This window comes from Melospiza melodia, chromosome 2 (assembly GCF_035770615.1).
Source record: "Melospiza melodia melodia isolate bMelMel2 chromosome 2, bMelMel2.pri, whole genome shotgun sequence".
Classification (NCBI taxonomy): domain Eukaryota; kingdom Metazoa; phylum Chordata; class Aves; order Passeriformes; family Passerellidae; genus Melospiza; species Melospiza melodia.
In genome coordinates, this window is record NC_086195.1 from 70,814,832 (window position 1) to 70,834,306 (window position 19,475).

At 37.9% G+C, this 19,475-nt stretch overlaps 1 protein-coding gene and 1 long non-coding RNA gene across 2 annotated transcripts in view; one reads left to right on the plus strand and one right to left on the minus strand.

Moving 5' to 3' along the window:
• TMEM135 (transmembrane protein 135) overlaps positions 1-19,475 on the plus strand; it is a 154,863-nt gene that overhangs the window by 100,686 nt on the left and 34,702 nt on the right. The gene's annotated exons all lie outside the window — the stretch shown is intronic.
• On the minus strand, positions 30-4,643 carry LOC134415150 (uncharacterized). The gene is made up of 2 exons (XR_010026945.1): positions 4,434-4,643; positions 30-181 (listed from the first exon to the last, which is right to left on the minus strand). It is a non-coding gene; the product is annotated as an uncharacterized LOC134415150 (long non-coding RNA).

Genomic DNA, 19,475 nt, shown 5'->3' on the forward strand with positions numbered 1-19,475 from the left:
TAGTAAAAAAGCAGCTGAAATGCAGATGATAGGTTTACAAGTAACAGAGTTATATTTACACTCAGAGGAAGCATATTTTAGTGCAGAACTTTTTTATTTCTTCTCTTCCATCCTCATCTTGTGGTACTTTTCTTCTAACTTGGACTTCTGTTTTTTCTCAAAATGCTTCTGCTTCACTCCACTGGAAGTGATGAAATTAAAATGCATTACTCATTTGTAGATAGCTGTAGTATACACAGTGTGGCAGAATCTGATACATATATATTTAATTCACACATATAGGCAACCACAGCTGAAACAGCTGAAGGATTGTCCCCCTTCCCCCCATATTTGCCTAAGAATCTTACATGCAGAAGTGTATCTGGGGAAAAGAATGTTCTTATATCTGTAGGATATTATCTGTAGGAATTAATTTTCAGGTGATATTGAAGTCCTCGTGGTCTGAATGTTCGCCACTTACTCAAAAAGCCCAGTACTTAATGGTGTCATCTGATGTGTTGTGAGTAGGATTTCTTCACAGTGTGCTGCTTTCCTAAAGAAACCCCAGGTATGCACAGTCTAGCCAATTCCAGTTCCCTTCAAGGAGAAGAGACAGCTGAGAGGTACTTGATCAGTCCTCAGAGACTGTTCTGAAAGTGTTTTATAATAAAAATACACTTTTCTTTAATTCTAATAGTTTTTTTCAATTGCAGTTTGCATGGAATTAAGTTTGTCGGTAGAAAGGTTTTGATTATACCATGGTTTCATGCCAGCTTATTTCAGTTTGAATAATTCATGGTACTGTCCAGAATACTCTTCTGGAGTAATTGGATAGAATGAAATGAAGAAGCAGGAGTAGTCCTACAATCTGTAAAAGAAATATTTGTAAAACACAGGGCAATTGTTTTTTTAGTAGGAGTTTAATTTTGAATAATGCATGGCTGTGCATTTTCCTGCTTGGAGAAATCCACTTAATATAAAACTTGCAATCTTTGTACAATAAATGAACACCTACGTAGAAATCCTATCCATATAAACTTAGAAAATCCAGCAATTTGGGTGAATATGTGTTGGCAAACTTCAGTACTGGTTGCTATAGTAGTTAATCCTTAGACCATATGCCACCAACTTATAATATGCACATGTTAATTCATCTGCTCTGAACTTTAGAAAGCAAAGCCCCACCTATGAGCTGAAACCAGCTATTAATGAAGGCTGAATGTTTCTGATGATTGATTGATCATGAGTTGAGGATGAAGGCTGCCTTCTCTAGAGATAAATGCTAAAGTGTTATGTTCTGAAACAGTAATTTCAGACAATCTGAAGTTACTACTGTGATTTCACAGAGCGGGACAACATGTTTTTCATAACTCAGGATTTGCATAGCTGACAAGAGAAAGCTCTTGATCTCTTAATGCCATTTGTATATTATGTGCTGATTAAAAATGGTTAGTGGAAAAAAACCCTAAGAAATGCAGGTGCAGTGTCATATACTGCTACTAGAATACTGAAACTTGTGTAAAGACACTGAAAACCTCTGAGAAAGGTCCTTTTGTTTGCAGAGCCCTTTATGCTATCTCATTAAGGAAATTCTAGCCTCCCAAATTACAGCTATTTGCTCTTCTTTCTCTGTGAAACACATATCCTGTAATTTATTCAGTATTTTCGACATGATATTTCAAAGTGCCTTTATTTTCTTTTAAAAATGTGTGGTACCAGTGCCATATTAGTCTCTTGTTTAATCACCTACACTGCTTTCTGTGCTGAAGCAACTGCTTGAAAGATATTTTTGCCTTATAATTCTACTTTCCTGCTGCAGTAGAATCAGTAAGCTTAACAGTCGGAGTTGCTGTTACATGAATTTAATATGAAATCATCTTCCCCTTTCTTATAAAGATTATGTTGGAGCCTTTTCCATTTGCTGTAGAGTTACAGGAGTGCATTAAAAGCCCTCTGCTGTTGAATTATTATGTAATAAATCAGAAGAAAAAACAGATGAGAATTTTTTTCTATGTTTATATGTTTTTTACTACCCTTATATAAACATCTCAAAGTTAGTGATTCAAAGCATTGTTTTGGTAAATGTCATGAAACTTGATTTCTGAGGTATTTTGGATGACCTGGTGAGTAGATGAAAACATTTGGCCTCCTAAGAAATGCTATAAATACCAGTTTTCTTTATTTAGTGTGAGCAAAAGTAGAACATGGGTTGCAGGAGGGGGTTGGGGATGAGAAGATAACCTTCTGGGTTAATGCAGGCACTTCTGGAGAGGCTCACAAACCAACTAAAAATGCCCCCCAGAGACCTGCTGCTGGACTGCACAGACTGGGTTCAAATATAAATATGGGTAAAAGGTGAGATAATCCATGTTCTGTTTATCTACCAATAGAATAAAAAGTGAAAAAGGATTTTTACTCTTTTCATGAAGCATATTCTTTGTTGTCTAGTCTTTTAGCAGACTTCCGCTGCATTTTAGTTTTTCTTTTCTGTTTCTTTTTTTGTCTCTTAAATCTTGCTATATGATAGAGTACTTTTGGATTTGGTTTGCAGGGGAATTCTGTGGATTACTGAATTTTGTGGGGCTCTGATCCAAGCTGCTGCATTCACAGGAGAGGGAGACTGATCTTCTCAGGCTAATGCTGGACATACACTTGTAGTTCAGAAATGATAAAGATGCATCTTAAGCATATTTTTATTACTGCGATAATGTGAGATTTTTAGATTTTCATACAAGTAAGAAGATATCTGGACTTAGAGATTTTACCAAAAAAGTAATTTAGGGTGGAAAATTTCAGTGTCCAGCAAGATTAAGGGGGGGCATCTCTAGTTGGTTTTTGAGCATCTTCTGACACTCGTACACCTTCATTGTTTACAGTGGCTGCTATACAACATCCATGAGCAAATCCCACTTTTGCAATTTTTGTGTTCTTGTATTTTCAAGTGAGAACCATTATTTTTCACCTATTCATTTGGGAGATACTGGAGGAACAAGACAAGAGTGGTATTCATAAAATTAGAAGAAATCCATTTTGATCCCCAGCATAGCATTAAAGAGAGCCTTACAACAACTGCATCTTTAACATGTCTCTAGGGCCTCTTTCCAGGAGTCATCTTCAGCTTTAGGCACCTATCTGATTAAAGTTAGGAAATTGGAGGGAAAAATGGGCAAATTAAAGGTAGTTCCCATCTTGGGTTGGTTCAACTCATGTTGAGGAGCTTCCTCTCTCTAATTGATTATATAGAGGATTGTGCACTAAACTTACTTGCATAGCTCCAGGTGGAGTTCATCTTAGCTAACATTTTTCTTTAAAGTTACCTAGAGATCCTGTTAAAATTATTCTGAGGGATGGTAAGTGTTTGGAATTAATGAAATGTTGAGATTCTATGATTTTAAGTTTTTTCTAGCCTATTCAGCATACATGGCCCATATAATCTTTCCATTTCTTGACTTTGAGATGAAAAAAAATTACCTTTTGTTCTGCTAATAAATGCAAAAAAACCTGAAAAGGATAAGTTTATTAAAAGTATTCATTTAAGTATTGATTTTTATGGGTTATTGCCAAAGTTTTTGGACGGAAATTACAGGAAAAGGACAGCATAGAACAAACTGCTCTCCTCCTTGGGAAAAAATATGTCAAACACTTAAAAATATCCTTTTAAGTTCTAAACAGAATTATTGTAATTTTTACAGTAATATAAAGTTCAGAACTTCAGTAAACTCTGTGATCTCTTTAGATCTTTGTCAAGAGGAAAAAGTGAAAGTATTTATACCTTTTTTTTGCCCTAGAGATGCATCTTTGGAACTGGAAAGGTTTAAATTTACTGTTATTTATTTCTGTCTTTCAAAATGTACATTCCAGTTTGGTAACAGTATTTAAAGTACTGCTTTAAATTAGAGACTTGTCATGTCATGTTAATTTTATGAAGTTTTTTTCTAATACCTTTTCTTGAGAAAGAATGTGTTAACACTATATTTAGTTTAGTAATTAGAATGTAGCATTTAATATTTATGTTTGCTTTCCAAATTTATGTGTTTGTGATACTGAAATGTTGCTAAAACAAACTTAGTCTTAAGATACCAGGAGTTATTGGACGAATTTCCTGAAAATACCCTGAGAGAAAACTTCTGACATTTTGATAATGGTCGTTGATTGCGTGATGCCTGTTGTATGTACAGTTTCTCCCAAGGAAATGCACACCACATCAGCCTTTAGTCCTTGCGCTGGTTGTTTTATTCAGCTGTGGTGTGGCTGCCATGCCAATGCAAGCAATGTCACCGTGTCTGTGCCTACCCCCAGAAGAGGTGCAGGATGCATGTCCATATGCACCATAGGAAACGAAACCAAACCTGAGAGTTCATACTACAAGATTTAGGTGTTCAGAGGGATAAGCATAAATATATTTACAGTATTTCAAACACTCCATCTGGTAGTAAGATCAAAGCAGCTGTTACCTGGTGCTGAGGCATCTCTGCCTGCCGCGTCCGAGCCGGCAGCTCTGCAGTCTCCTGAAAAGCAGGTGAGAGTGTAGGAAAGGTGAGACAGAGTCACAGTGACAGTGTCACTATCAGCAGAGACAGATGATTAACATTGCTTTCCCAGAGTTGTGATCGACTGGGAGCAGTGGTGATGGGAGCCAAGGGGAGGGAAGGGACTGGGAGGAGGCTCCGTATGGGACTATGTGCGGTGGGGAAACAAACGCTTCTCTTGAGTGCCTTTCAAAATATTTTTTTCTTTGGATCCTCTTGGGGGTGACTGATGGATTATACTGAGTTTCAAAACTGTCTGTTTCCTCTGACCTACTCCTGTTATCAGATGCACTGCTTGACCAGAGAAGAAAAGAGAAATGTGAGGAGGAGAGATGGAACAGTATCCACAGAGAAGGAGTGAGAAGCCAAGCAGGACAGAGCTTTGACCAGCAATGATCCAGTTGTAATTAAAGGAGTAGGAGAACATGGGTGGTTGCATTATTAGGGGTGTAGTGCAGCTTTTTGTCTTTGGCTTTACCAAAGCTCTTCAGATAAAGTACTTGTTTAAAAGCATAGTGGGTCATAAAAGTAACTCATTTGCAAGTCATTAGGTAATTTTTTTTTTCTTTTTTTGTTTCTGCCTCTTGACCTAACAATTACATACTTTTGCAGCATGCTTTCTACAACTTGGTTTTTATATACCTAAGCAGTACCTTAATGTTATCTGTATCAAATGATAGCCCAGAATAAAGGTGATCATTGTCCTTTTGGCTTTTTACAAAAGACCAATGCCTCCAATCCCTTGAACCATCTTTCTTGTTATAGGAAGTTTGCCAGTCCCAGTACATACTATTTTTCACTTTGTCTTTCAAGTTTGAAAGCTAACAGTGGATTGAAATGAGTAGACAAGTATTTTATGGTTGTATTATACCCTTGTCTTCAAACTAGCTCTGTTCTTGAAGGCATGAGCTGTGGTTAGGTCAGGTCCAAATGAGAAGTATCAAGTGGGCTGAACTTGGGTTAGTTTTCATTTTCCCTATGTTAAATCATGCTGCTCCTGATTCCTGCAGTCTGCAAAAAAGGCTGCAGAGTAGGCTTTTTTAGCTGCCAGTGAGGGAGGAAAATTATGTTCTGTTTAGTTCCTGTCTTTCCTATCTTTTTTTGTGGTTGTAGTTTTTCATATTGAGATATGCTTGTACATCTGTTCAATGGTAATACATGTGTCAAAAGTCAAGAAGATTCTTTAAAGAATCTTTAAAGCATGTGACTTCTCTTTTGTTGGGCTTCACTGCTTTTAAAAGAAACAAAAGCCCTTTTACCATAAATTCAGAAGTCTTGCTTAATTGCTTCCTGTGGATTAAGTAGTACCAATGATTTTACAGCTATAGGGGAAGAAAGGAAAAATTTTGATAAAAGCATCATGGTTTCTATTGCCACATTGCAAGGTACACATGCCAATTTGCATGCTAGGAAGTAAGTGAAATAGGGATTTTAGTACTGTGCATACACTATTAAGAATTTACCTAATTAGCCTACAAAGATATTTCTTTAGGAGTTAAAATGGAATACCAGTTATTACAAATAGTCCATTGCATTTGCTAAATCAGTAAGTTTACTCTTGTATAGAAAAAGACAAACTTTTGAATGTAATGTGAAGAGATTAAATTTATTTTACCATGTTTAGTCGCTTTTAGCCATATGGTACATAGGTTCCTGGAATGTATTTCAACTTTTTCTTTCCAACAGTAAATCCTGTCCTCATTTTAACAGATTGCTTTACATGTAGCTGGATCCAGTTGCACAGCCTCCTCAAGAGAGGAAATGCATTGCCTGCAGACAAGCAGTACAAGAATTACAGCTGTACAATAGGGAGTATTTTTCCACCATTATCACTTTTCAGTGGAGATTCTTTTTCAGATACGTAACAGTGACTCAATGAACCAGGAAAGTGTTTACCTGCAAGGTGATCTGGTGGTAACAGGAGAAGCTTTTGAGGGCTAAAATTTCAGGCGTCTCTATCCAGAGCCATCCCCAGTGAAGAAAAAGAGGGTCTCCTCCCCTTCTTTAGGTTTTGTCAGTCAATCACAAAGGGCTTTTGTACTGCTAGCATATTGATGTGTCTGGGCTTTGGCTGTTTATCATCTTCCTGTCATCCTTAAATGCAAAATAAAAGAAAGGAAATAGTTTCTGGTTCTCAGGCTTTGAGAATAAACTGCTTGTGGCTGCTGGGGACCTCGGCATCCCAGCTGCCCTGAAATGCCTTCTGTGGGGATGTGATCACTGGCACTATCTCACATCACCCCTCTAGCTCCCAGGCACTGGCCAGAACAAGGCTGATATTACAAGTCAGATGATGAAAAAGCAATTGAGGTTCACAGATTCAATTTCTGTTTTTGATCCTGGCATTAAAATACCCAGCTCTGTGAGTGGAAATACAGCGCAGACAAGATTTCTGGTCGCTTTAATCCCACTGCTAAAAAGATCCATTCACAGGATGTAGGGATTCTCTTGTATTTTTGCAGGATTTCAAAACTTTTAAATGTATTTTATTTATGGTTTTTGCCAGCACTACAAGCAACTACATTTTTTTTCTTCCTTATTTGAAATTATTTTTATGTATGCCTTTTCTTATGTCTGAACTGTATAGTAAAGATTTGGCCACTAATTGACTTACCCTTTCACATACATTTGAGGCACTTTACATTTTATTTACAGAGTACTAAAGGAGAAGATTTAAGTACCCTGCCGAAGGTCAGAGACAAAATTTGTGTGCCTTCAAGCCGTAGAGTTCCAGTCCAGTTCTTAAATCACAAGACTATCTCTCCTGCATTCTTGTTACAGGACATAATTTAGCTTTGAAAAGTGGGGCATGGTACAGAATTGCTGCCAGAGAATTAGGTAGAAAGTAGTATATAAACAATTATACAGAACCATAGAAAGAGGCAAGAGACAAGGATATTATGCAGGATAGTGCTGAGTGCTTTGCACAGGTCCAGGCAGGTGACATCACTCACTCTTACTTATCCACCACCACTGTACCTCCATTGTGAAAGGCCCCCAGATTTGTCAGGCATGATTAGTGAAGCTGTGTTGGCTGTCAGCAATCACTGCCTTGTTTTCCACGTACCTTAGCATGGTTTCCTGGAGGATCTCCTCCATGATCTTGCCAGGCACTTAGGTGAGACTGGCTGGCTTGTGTTCCCTGGGTCTTTGTTTTTTTCTTTTTTAAAAGTGACAATTTTGTTTCCCCTTTTCCAGTCACTGGGAATTTCACTGGCCTGCCACAAGTGCTCAGAAAGGATGGAAAGTGGCTTAGCTACTTCATCTGTCAGTTTCCTTGGGATCTGGATGCATCTCCTCAGGTTCTATGGATTTGTGCACCTTCAGGTTCCAAAGATGATCTTGAGATTGATCTTCTCCTATACCAGATGGCTCTTCCACCTCCCAGTCCCTGGCTTTTCTTTGTGCAACTCAGGTGGTGTTGCTGGAGCACTTGATGAAGACTAAGGCAAAAAGGTCACTGAGTACCTCATTTTTCTCCAAATCCCATGGAACCATGTCTCTCATTTCCTTCTAGAGAGGGCCTGCATTTCACCTTTTTTCTTTTTTATCGCCAGTACCTACAGAACCTTTTCTTGTTTCTCCTGGTGTCTCTGGCCAGATTTAATTCTCTCAGGGTTTTTCTTTCCTGACCTCATCCCTGGCTGCTCAGGCAATTTCTCTGTTTTTCTTTCAGGCTACCTGTCCTTGCTGCCATCCTCTGTAGGCTTTTTTGTTTGTTTGTTTGTTTGAGTTTGCCTAGGAGCCCGTTGTTCATCTATGCAGGCCTCCAGGCATTTTTACTGAACTTCCTCTTTGGCGTGCGTCACTCCTGAACTTGAAGGATATGATCCTTCAGTATCAACCAGATTTCTTGAGGCATCCAGGGCCTTATCCCATGGTATTATATCAAGCAGCTCCCTGAAGAGGCCAAAGTCTGCTCTCCTGAAGGGTGTTGAGCTTGCTGTGTGTCCTCCTTGCTGTCATAAGGATCTTGAACCCCACTTCTTCATGGTCACAACATCCCAGGCTGCCCTTGAGCTTCACGTGCCCCACCAGCCCTGTGTTGGTGAGAGCAGTGCAGCATAGCTCCTGTCCTCATTGGCTCTTCTATCACTTGGAGAAGGAAGTTATCATCAACACATACTGTACTCTTTTCTCCTCTTGTTTTCTTTGCTATCCCAGCTCAGCTTAATTTCTTCTGCCCATTTGTTGCCTGTCAGTTCTTCCTGGTTTTGCTGCTGCTGCTCTCTTAAAAATGGTTGCCTAGTTTTGCTGAGCTGAGGGTCTGTGTAGTTGCTTGTTTAAATTAGCAAAGCAAATTGGCTCCTGACATTAAAGAAAAAGGGATCCCTTTGAGCAGCAGTTAGGAAAAATTTAAGAACCATCTATGTATTAACAAAATCCACCTAGCTATGAAGGGAGAGTCATACCAAGAAATGAACTATAATTTTTAGAAGATGGATTTAGAGTTCAGAAATCCCTGCTTGTCATTTGAATGTTACCTGCATCTATTTGATTGCTGCAATCCTTTGTGGCGAGACTGAGTGTTTGCAGACACCAGTGTGGTCATGAAATAGAAGTCCTGAACGGGTAACTCACACTCATCACATGTTTCTGATTTGATAGCAGACAGGACAGAAAATCTCCGTTTCATGAAAAGCAGAAGGCAATTACATTACATTAGAGTCTACATGTTTTGGTATATATTTTTAAAATAAATAATCTTTCTGTTTGTGTAAGAGTTGCACATGATCCAATATTTCACATGTAACTACTGTGCAAATTGAATATACATTTGTAGTCCAAAGACTGCAGCCCCAAATATGGCTTTTAGCATATGACATTTGTATTTCATTTTAGAAAAAGGCATACTTTTAACTACAGGCATTGGAAATACTTGAAATTCTGTTCCTGTGAGCTAATTGCTGACTAGAATAGGAAAATAAGGGCTACTTTGTGGTCAGATGCTTGTGGTCTTTCTTTTGGCTTTTGGCCCTTAGATAAAATGTCAGAGAAAGCACAGTAATGGATAATGGCATCTATCGGTGTACCCTGGACATAATTTGAAGCCTGTCAAATGTCTGCTACTTTATAAACATTGATTTACATAGTTCTTCATTCTACCATCTGCTTATTCGGTTGGAAGAGTATAAATTATGTCATAGATGATTTTCACAGATGTACTTCAGTTCATAAAGCCTCAATTTCACAGAAAAAGAAACTGCTGCGAGAAAAACCAGTTTCTTCTGTGAATCTGGGACTTTATGGGCCATTTGAAATACTCTGAAGAATGAGACATTCTTTATTCTCTTTCATATGTTTGATACATTGACTAGAAACCATACTGAGGAAAGGTTTTAGTCTTAAATTTTTTTCCTAAATAAACCTTGCCATGAACAAACCAGATCTGATTAATATAATAATACAATTTAATTCAGATTCTGACTCTACTCTTACATTAATACCAAACCATGGTTCTCATCATCAGGTGAAACTATAGTTCATTTTAATTAACTTGTGAAAAAACTTGGATTTCACTTATGGTGTAAATAAGATAATTAAGAAGTAAGTTAATCTTATATTAATAAGATAATATAAGTAGATAGTAAGTGAGGAAAACCCTGAAAAAAATTAAGTTAGAACAGTCATATTTGAGTATTTGCTGAAAGGAATAAGATTAGTGCATTTTAGATTAAAGTCTGTTTTTAAGTCTGTAAAGTTGGTGGGATACCTTAGGTGTTTTAAATAGTAATTTTCTGATATACCAGAGGTTTTTTTTCTATAAATTTAAATGAAAACATATTTAATATTTTTCAATGAGACATTACAGTAGTGTTTAGCCCAGGATCATGCAAATGGCAAAATTTCAGGCATGATTCCTCAAATAAACTCTTTGAAGACACTTAGTAGGAACAAGGAGGTGAATAACCGTGTGCACAGTTATTGATGAAGAATGAATTGTGTCAAGTCAATCTGGCTTCCCTCTGTGAAGATTAGAGGCTTCGTTGATTCAGAAGTAATAGAGGATATCATATATCTTCAGTAAATCTTTAGACAGACTCTCATGTGACAATCTCATAGGAAAGGCCAGAAAGTAGACTGTAGAAAAAAACCCTCCTGCTTAAAACTGGCTGAAAAACCCGAGTACTGAATTTACCATCAGAGTGGAGGGGATAATTGGTTCCATCCACAGATTTAATATCAAGCTCTAAGTAATCATCCTGATCATTATTAAAGTTGTTGAACAATGAGACCAAACCTGTCTTCCACGATGTCTGGCTTTTTCCACAGATTTAATGAATATGTCATTCAGAGCAATTTGGCAAATTGGAAAATACTCCCAAAATATACAGTGCAAATTGATGGAAGGTTCTGCACTTTAGAAAAAAGAATCAACTATACAGATGGAGAATTTGGAACCTCTTTGCAGGTCTCAGCTCTTCATAGCAGTGTGTAGGAATTAGATGGCAACCTGGTCATGAGTCAAAGTACCGAGATGTGGAAAACAGCAATTGTAATTGAATATATGTGGCTGGATGGACACAGCCAGAGAGCTGTCATCAATGGCTCTGTGTCCAGGTGGAGGCTGGTGATGAGTGGTGTCCCTCACAGCTCTGTCTTGGAACACAGCTCTGTTAGTGGTCTTCATCAATGGTATAGACTGTGAGACTGAGTGCACTTCCATCCCTGGAAGTGCTCCAGGCCAGGCTGGGTGGGACTTTGAACAACCTGGTCTAATTGAAGATGTCCCCCTCCCATGGCAGTGATGTTGGAGCTAGACAATCTTTAAAGTCCCTTCCAGGCCAAAACATTCTCTGATTCTATAATGACATAAATAAGAGTACAGCATACAAATAATGTGAAGTTACCACTGATCTCTCCTTAGTGTCAGTAATGTCAGCTGCAGTAACAAAATTCATCTATACATGGTCACATTGTGCAGAGCCAGAGCAGAATGGAAGTGATCAGACATTTATACACCATATTGTTTGAGAAACTTGAAATTACTTGAAATGTTTTGTTTACTCTGGAAAGATGTTAAGCTGTAATAGTCTTTCATGTGTGCAGTACTTCTGTAATGAGGAGAAGAATGAAGGATTATTTTGGGCAAAAAGCGAAAAAAAAAAATTGTCTAAAATTGCAGGGTCTACACATAGGTTAGAAATAATTATATTTGAGAAACTTTCTAATATTAATACTCACCAAATAGTGAGGAATGGTTTGATGACCAGAGTTGACATGAAGGGTAGAGCTGCAGTCCTTGTTTTTGATGGAGAAGCGACTATTTGAAATTTCTTCTGTAATTTTATGTCATCATTCTATATGACCTGTGATCTAAGTTGAAGTGTGATTATGACCCTGTCTCTGAGAGTGCATGTTGATTCTAAGCACAGGAGAACTCAAGTGGGCCAGCATTCATACATGGAGGCTAAATGGCTGGTGTTGAACTAACATGGAAATTTTGATATTTATATTGGATTTTTAAAAAATAGTGATTTCTGTTCCCTACAGGAACTGTTCCTGCATAAGGCATGAACCATCACTCCTAGAAGAGAATCTATTGGAAATACCTTGTTTTGTATCACCTAGGTGCCAAGAACAGTAGATTGTATTTAGTGGTAGAATTTCTGAGGAAGGACTGCTGGCAAAATAAATGTCACTGAAGCAACAAAGATCAGCTGTAGAGAGGAGGATGATGTGTTGAGGACACCTTTGATGTGCTGGAGCACCTTTGTGACTTCATGCAATGTAAACCTGTGGTAGCTGTCATAGGCTGGGTCTCTATATGTGCTTGTCTGCATTTCTTCCAGGAGCAAGGTCTCCGGAGGAAAGAAAGATAGATACGTGATTGTAGCTCAGGTCTTTATTTAGCAGCTGCACTAGAAGGCTTTTGAAATCTCAAAATCTCGTCATCTGAGCAGTGGAAATACCAAGGAACTTCAGGTTTTTTCAATTATTCATTTCCTCGTTTAGAATATCTTTTCTCTCTTTGTTGCTTCATGAAGAATTAACTAAAGAGATAACTGCCTGTAGCACTTGAGGAAAAACTGAAGTCATAAAATGCTTGAAACCAGAATATATAAATAAATAGGAAAGCCTCTTTCTGGAATTCTGCTTCAAGTTTCATTCTTCTAATTTTGTAAAGATCAGTTGATAAAATAAGGAAGTGATTTGATTTGTCCCTGTCCTTTAGAAAAGTTAAAAGTTAGACACAGCCAAAAGGTAGCACTATTAGGTTTTCAGCATGTGTCCAAAAGTGACTTAATGAAATTGGAATTTAACTTATCCTCTATGGTCACTCTGTAATAAAGACTGACAGGTTACTGATAATTTCTTGCTGATGCGCCTCTTCTCACAGGGACAAACAAAGGGTAAGCCTTGTGTTGAAAGCAAAGCTTTCAAATCGTTTAAGAGGTTTGGAGCTTTATTTGTGGCTTCTGATAAGAGTGTGAATGTTTTCACTGTACTGAGTGTGCTGTGAGTAGGTGACAGAGCAATGTCAGTTTCGAGTTATATCAGCACGACCCACCCAAGCAGTTCTAGTCTAAAGAGTCACATTAAAATACAATGAAAATCATATTGATTAGAATGTAAAATCATTGACTGCTCTAGACCACTATCAAAATGGTTTATTTGGCGTTATAAAGTGCTTGAGTGTGTTTTAAGAAGTGATGAATGTAAAGGAAAAGTGCAGGAATAAATTATTTTAGTTTCTTAACTGATATCCATGCTTTTCTTTTTGGCAATGTAAGAAACATTTGCTTGCATTTTATGTTTGATAAGCTGAAGATGTGATCGTTTACAGTAGGTTCGCTGTTAATCTGCAGTCAGTTGTCTTTGGGAAGCACAGAGTGACTTACCCAGGAGCTATTATTGTGATTTACCAAAGCAGTCCGGTGGTTCTTTGTTGTGCTCTCAGCCTCTCAGCGTGTCCTTATTTCAGACATATTCAATTCACAGACAGCTACTATTAATTTTAAAAATACAAAAGACTAATTTTATGCATAATTTTGTGCATATCCCTCTTTTAAGTGCTCTTGCAATCAAGTAGCATAGCAGCAATTAATAGAATGTTGAACATGCCACCTGCTACTCAGGATTATAGATAACACTGTGACTGATATGCACATTTGTGCTCACATGTATTCATTGACATGCAGTTATCTAGGTTTCAATTAGAGACATTAAAAAATGCAGCATTTCTCAGGAGAGAGAAAATGAATATAAAGTCAATTTTCTTTTGAATATTTTTAGTCTCATTAAATAATGTATGCAAAGGTAGAAATGCCTGCACTTTCAGTTCTGTTTAAATTCTAATCTTGAAGAAGTCCTCTGGCATTTGATCTACACATGCATTTTAAGACTTTAATTTATATTACTGTATTAATTTAATATAAAATAAAAAATACTTTGGAAAACAACCAAGGCTGTGATGGTATGTTTCAGGATCTAGGAACTATTTGGTTGATTGTCTTCTGCTAAATTAAATTTAAAATGTGCATTCCTGTTATTTGCCCTCTAATTGGTACCTCTCTATTCTTCCTTGTAAAGTACAACTTCAGCTGAAACTGTTTTGGACTTTGAGCAAAACTAGTTTGTATGTAAATACTATATATTGTGTATATATGTATATATATTCAGAAGCCCTCTATTAATTGAAATAACGTAAGATTCCATGTTAGGGGAAGATTTGGTGTTCTAAATTGTCAGAGCACCAAGATGAGATTTGCAAATACTTAAGTTCGAGGTCTTATTTTTTCCAATCTTTTCTTCTCTGTTCTATAGATTACACATAAAGAAATCATCTATTTAGAGGGGTTTTTCTTTTCAGGAAACTAGAAATGTTTAACCCTTAATTCTGTACAGGATATCCTAACCTATGCCCATTAGATCAGTCCCGGAGGTTTCCTTTCCCCAAATGAGATTATCTGCTAGGCTTGTGATTTTTCTGTCATTTTATTTTATTTGCAAAAGCAGGGAATGAAGAAAAAACCCACACACCCTTTAGCATTTCAGAAGGTGTCTGATAATGTAGAGATAAAATCAATTCAGGTCTGAAGGGCTTTATGGTGTGTGCAATGTAGGATAATTTCTCACTTCCACAAGTGCTCCTTGGCATACTGTGTGCCCCCAGTCTGCTGGTAAACCTCAGGGTGCTATTCACACATAGCTCTTACTCTGCCACCAGGTAGAGTGAGCTTTTTGGAGAATTTCTCTTTCAGTAGCCATCTGCTCAGTAATAGCCTTTTTTTTTTTTTTTGCTTCTTTCCCTTTGCTGGAAATGATTACCTGGCATACTTGACATTCATCTCAAGAACCCAACACCTTCCCTGTTCTGCTTAACATCTCTTGTCCTGTGCTTTGCTCTTTTCATCTTATGTCAGGTCTAATTTGGTGCAGATATCTTGTTTTAGATATCTAGGTAGGTAGAAGGTAGATAACCTCATCGGCATTTTTATATTGACGAAGGTTTTTCAGAAATCTCCTCTGTACCTAAGAGTTTTGAAGTACCATTACTTTAAAATGTGCACTCAAATGTCCTTTTCAAGTTGCAATTTTGTGTTATTTATTTCATGCTCTGTGAGAATTACAGCTTAAAAGATAAAGACAGGTGAAAGAAAAAGAAAGTTTAATAAACTACATCTGCAGTTTAGTGCCATTGCATGAAAGTGCTTCAGAAGGCATTGCCACTTAAGGTTCATTTAGGGTTTTTAAAGAATTAATAGTAAATTCCTTTTTCTTTTTAAATACCAGATGTTGTAGTTCTATCATGACATTTCCTGATTTTTAAGAACTTTTTTGATATTGAGTATGCTAGCAACTAAAAAAAAAGTTGGGGGAAGAGAAATAATTATTTTAATTTTCTTTTTAGTTAAAGTATTCTTTGCTGTTAGTTTTGGAATAATAGATAAGCACTTTTTTATATTTATTGATTGAAAAATTATTGAAGTGGGATATTGTCTGAAATATTTTGCCTGGTGCTTTAAAAGTAGCACTTGGGAATTGGATATTTAATCTAATATAATCTCGGGTGGTTTCTGATGGGGAAATTTAACAAAGAGGAAGAAGTTGTCTATTTTTCACAACTGAGTAAGTTGGTAGGTGATGGTGAATACACTGGTGCTCCTCAGCTTGAGCAAGACTCAATAAAACAAAATGTTCTTTGTTTTCTGTGCATAATTGTGTAATGAATATTTCCTAAGTAACACCCTATAAAACCTCAGGCATTCTTGGATATATAGAGGAAAGAATTGTTTGCATTGTGTATAGTATTTCTGTAACTAGGTAATTGTCTCTCCTTTATACTAACTGCCAGAGTTGCTCAAGGTGGTACATTAGATGTGAAATGGAGCTGTAAGGATCAAATTGAGCCTAATTTGAGAAAACCGAAGGGGGAGGTAAGGCTGCAAACTCAGTGTTTCCAGAGTCAGTGAGGTGGCAGGTGGGAAGCAGAGCTGCTCTGGTCTGATCCTCGGCCTTGTGGCACCCACCTGTGAAGAGGAGGTCAGGGACCCCTAAGGAGTCTGGAGCTCCTGGTGCTCCAAAGGCCTCGCAAGTGTTACAGCTTTGGAAATCTGTCTGTAATGTTCATTAAGAAAATATGCCCCGAGTCCTGAGCCTGGAAAATGCTGATGGTCTCCACCATATGGGAAGGACATGGGATGGGGGTTTTCTCATGAGCAGAATAACAGGAAATTTCTTTAGATCGTTATAATTTTATCCTTTTTTTGCATTTGTTTTAAAGGGTGATGTCAGTGGGCTCCTGGCTGTGCAAGGATAGAGAGTTATTCGAGCTCTCTGAGCACTGGCAGTTTTAGTTACTTTCATTTGTGTATGACTATCTGTCTGTGTCTGACCTCCATGAGCATGGTTGAGACAGAATTCAGGAGGAATGCTCAAGGACTAGCTGTCTCTCTTGCTACGTTTATTTTATTCAGTAATTAAATCAAGCTTTTCTGGGGTCAGGGATTTTACAAGAGTAACATTGTCTGATACAGTTAATCTGTGAACCATTTGTCTCACAAAATGTTTAAATTCAGGCCTAAATGTCTAAGAGATGATTATATTTTTTCTCAAAAATTTGTAATTTTTTCAAAAATTAGTTTTTTAAAATGTGCAGACTTAGGCAGCAACAATGTAAGTGTGCAACTTGAATACAATTCAGCATTTAAAACTGAGCACTGAGCAAGCTGAATGCATGTTCAAATGTTAAACAGATTCTTCCAAGGTTATGAGCATACATAGAAATCATTGTACTGGAACAGATCAATGATTCATCTAGTCCTGCTGAGAAGCACTGGTGAAGCATGCCAAAACATAAATCAAGGACTTGATCAGGATTTCAGGTCTGTCACACAATGCTTAACCCAGCTGGAGACCTGGCAGCAGAGTGCAAATCATGGGTGAATGATATCCCCCACCTCCATCTTCCTGCCCCACAGGAGATCTCATTCCTTCACTGAGTTAAAGTTTCATGGTCTTCTGGGAGGCCACTGCTTGTGAGCCCTTGCTCTGTACTTGCAAGGTGGGACTGTGTGGCTCGGGGTGCCTGTTAGAGCCAGGTCTGTGCCACAGGCCTTCTGTACTGACCTGTCTTCCTTCCCCAGAGCCAAGGACAGAGCTCCTTGTTCTCCTGTCTCTGCAGAGCCTTGTAAGATGGAAAAATGATATTTTGTGTAGCTAGGGGCAGGGGGACAGTGTACGGCGAACCACTGTTTTGTAAGGTCATTGTGTGTTTCAGTTCTGCTAATAAACAAGCATTTGCCCCATTCCTTGGAGGAAGGTGCTCAAGTGGTGCCTTCTAAATGGCAGAGTATGGCACTTACAGGGCGGAATGTGTCTTGTGAAGGTGCAAACCAACCCCCATGGATCTGCTGTAGCCGCAAGAAACGGGAACAACCTTCCTGTGAGCCCTGTCATGTGTAAACCAGTCTGATAATGGTTGGGTGTATGGTTGGTCATGAACCTGGGATATACATGTAGGATCTACAGTTTGATGTAGCATCTGTTCAGATGTGACAGAGCTGGTTCCTGAGTAGCCCATGGTGTGAAGGTTCTGAATCCTTCTTTGGGGAATGGAAGAGAAGGAATTTCCCTTTCCATCTTGGAAGCAATCAGGAGAAAACATGATTAACTTATTTAAAGCCTGTCTGCTGTAGGTTGAGGAAATAGAGAGGAAGCCATGTAGAAACCTTCCTGTAGGGATAGCCTATCCCTTTCAGGGCTGGGAAATTCCTCAGTATTGAGGAAGTGAGTGTTGGTGATGATCTGAGTGGAGGTCTTGGCATCCACAGAGCCCTCTGTTAGGCTCAACTGGAGTCCCTCATGAGCAGCACATGTCCTGCAGTGGTCTCTGGCAATGGCATGACTGGTGAATACCCAGCAGTGCTATTGCTGCATGTGTGTGGTTAGGATCTCAGAGCAAGCACTGTTCTGGTGCATTTAAATTTAAGTGTTTTGGGTTTCAAAGCTGCTTGAAAAGCATAGGGTGAAATTAACCTGTTAGTGAATGCCAGTGGATAGAGGCAGTGCAAGTAAATTTTAGTGCTGTTGACATACTTGTGGAAAATACCAGATTTTAGGTAAATTCCCCATCCTTGAACCAAATACTATTTTTTAAACTGTATGTCTATGGCAGTGTTTTTTTTAAATAAAATGTTTGCCTGGTGGTTGTCAGGCATCATGGGATTTTAATGGTTTAATATGTATACTTACCACACAGTTAAGGGTGACATAATGTGGGTTTTGGTCTCAGAAAATTAAATACTCTATTTAGCAGATTTACTTTTGACATACCAGTAATATAGAAGGATAAAATATTCTCGTAATGCTTACTAGGACTTCAAAATTGTTTCCTGTGTAAAAATTAGTTTTAAGTGGGAACTATGAAATATAAAATAAAAATTGAAACCAGTGTATTTATAAAACACATAATTAGAGGTGTGGTATGACTTTACAAGATTGGATTGGATGGAATGTTAATTTTGGATTACACTTAGGAACTCATGTAGTGTTAAATAAGCCTGAGGTGCTGTGAAGATGATTGAAGCACTACACAGATGTTCATATTATTAAAAATATGATTTTATAACAGAAAATGTCTTACAGAAGGTAGTAGCTTGATATGTTGACTTCTTCAGCAATTTATGGCACAACTCAGTTTCATGGCTCTTTTCTTCCTTGTCAGATTTTTCCTGGCTTCAGCAGAGTTCTGGCTACACCTTGCACATAGCTAATTTTACAAAGGGAAAGCTGCCTTTTTTTTTTTTCCCCTTAGGGCATGATGGAAAAAAAAAAAAAGAGTTTTGATCTGTTTATGAAACTGTATAAAACCAGCGCCTTCTGACTTTATATCATCCAGTTGTAATAATAGTTTTACTGAAGTGATTTGCTGTTTTAAATGGAAGAGGCAGGTGGATGTCAGCGATACACACCCAGGAGTAGATGTGGAGGAACAGTATTGTTAGATACTACCCTGTGATTTTATTGCAAAAGAGGGTATAATTTATTGTTTGAGGAAAAGAAAGCAGCAAAATATTATTTTGAAGGTGAGCCAATTCATATATTCTTGGACATTGCACAGACCACCCAGATCTGAAGCCATGTTTTATGTCTCTTAAATCTAAATAGATTCAACTGAGCATTGAGCTGCCTGCTGAGGCCAGCAGAATGCTGAGGAAAGGAAAATCCACCTTTTAATTTCCTTTTTTTTTCACATCTTCCTTAGGGAAAGGCTTCACAGCAAAGAAGTCTGATGAGTTTTTAGAATAAGGAATAAGAAGATTGCCTTACCAGAAGTGTGGTTCCTTGCTGAGAATTAAATTTGCTTACTCTAGGTAATGGGCGTGACCCTGCAGCACAGTCTCCTTCCAGCCATGTCTCTGTGTTGCCAGAGTATGGGCACAGCATCTAACAAATTGTATCCTTGAGTACAGGCACCTCTACTAGGGGACAAGACCAAAAAAAAAAAAAAACTTGTATGTA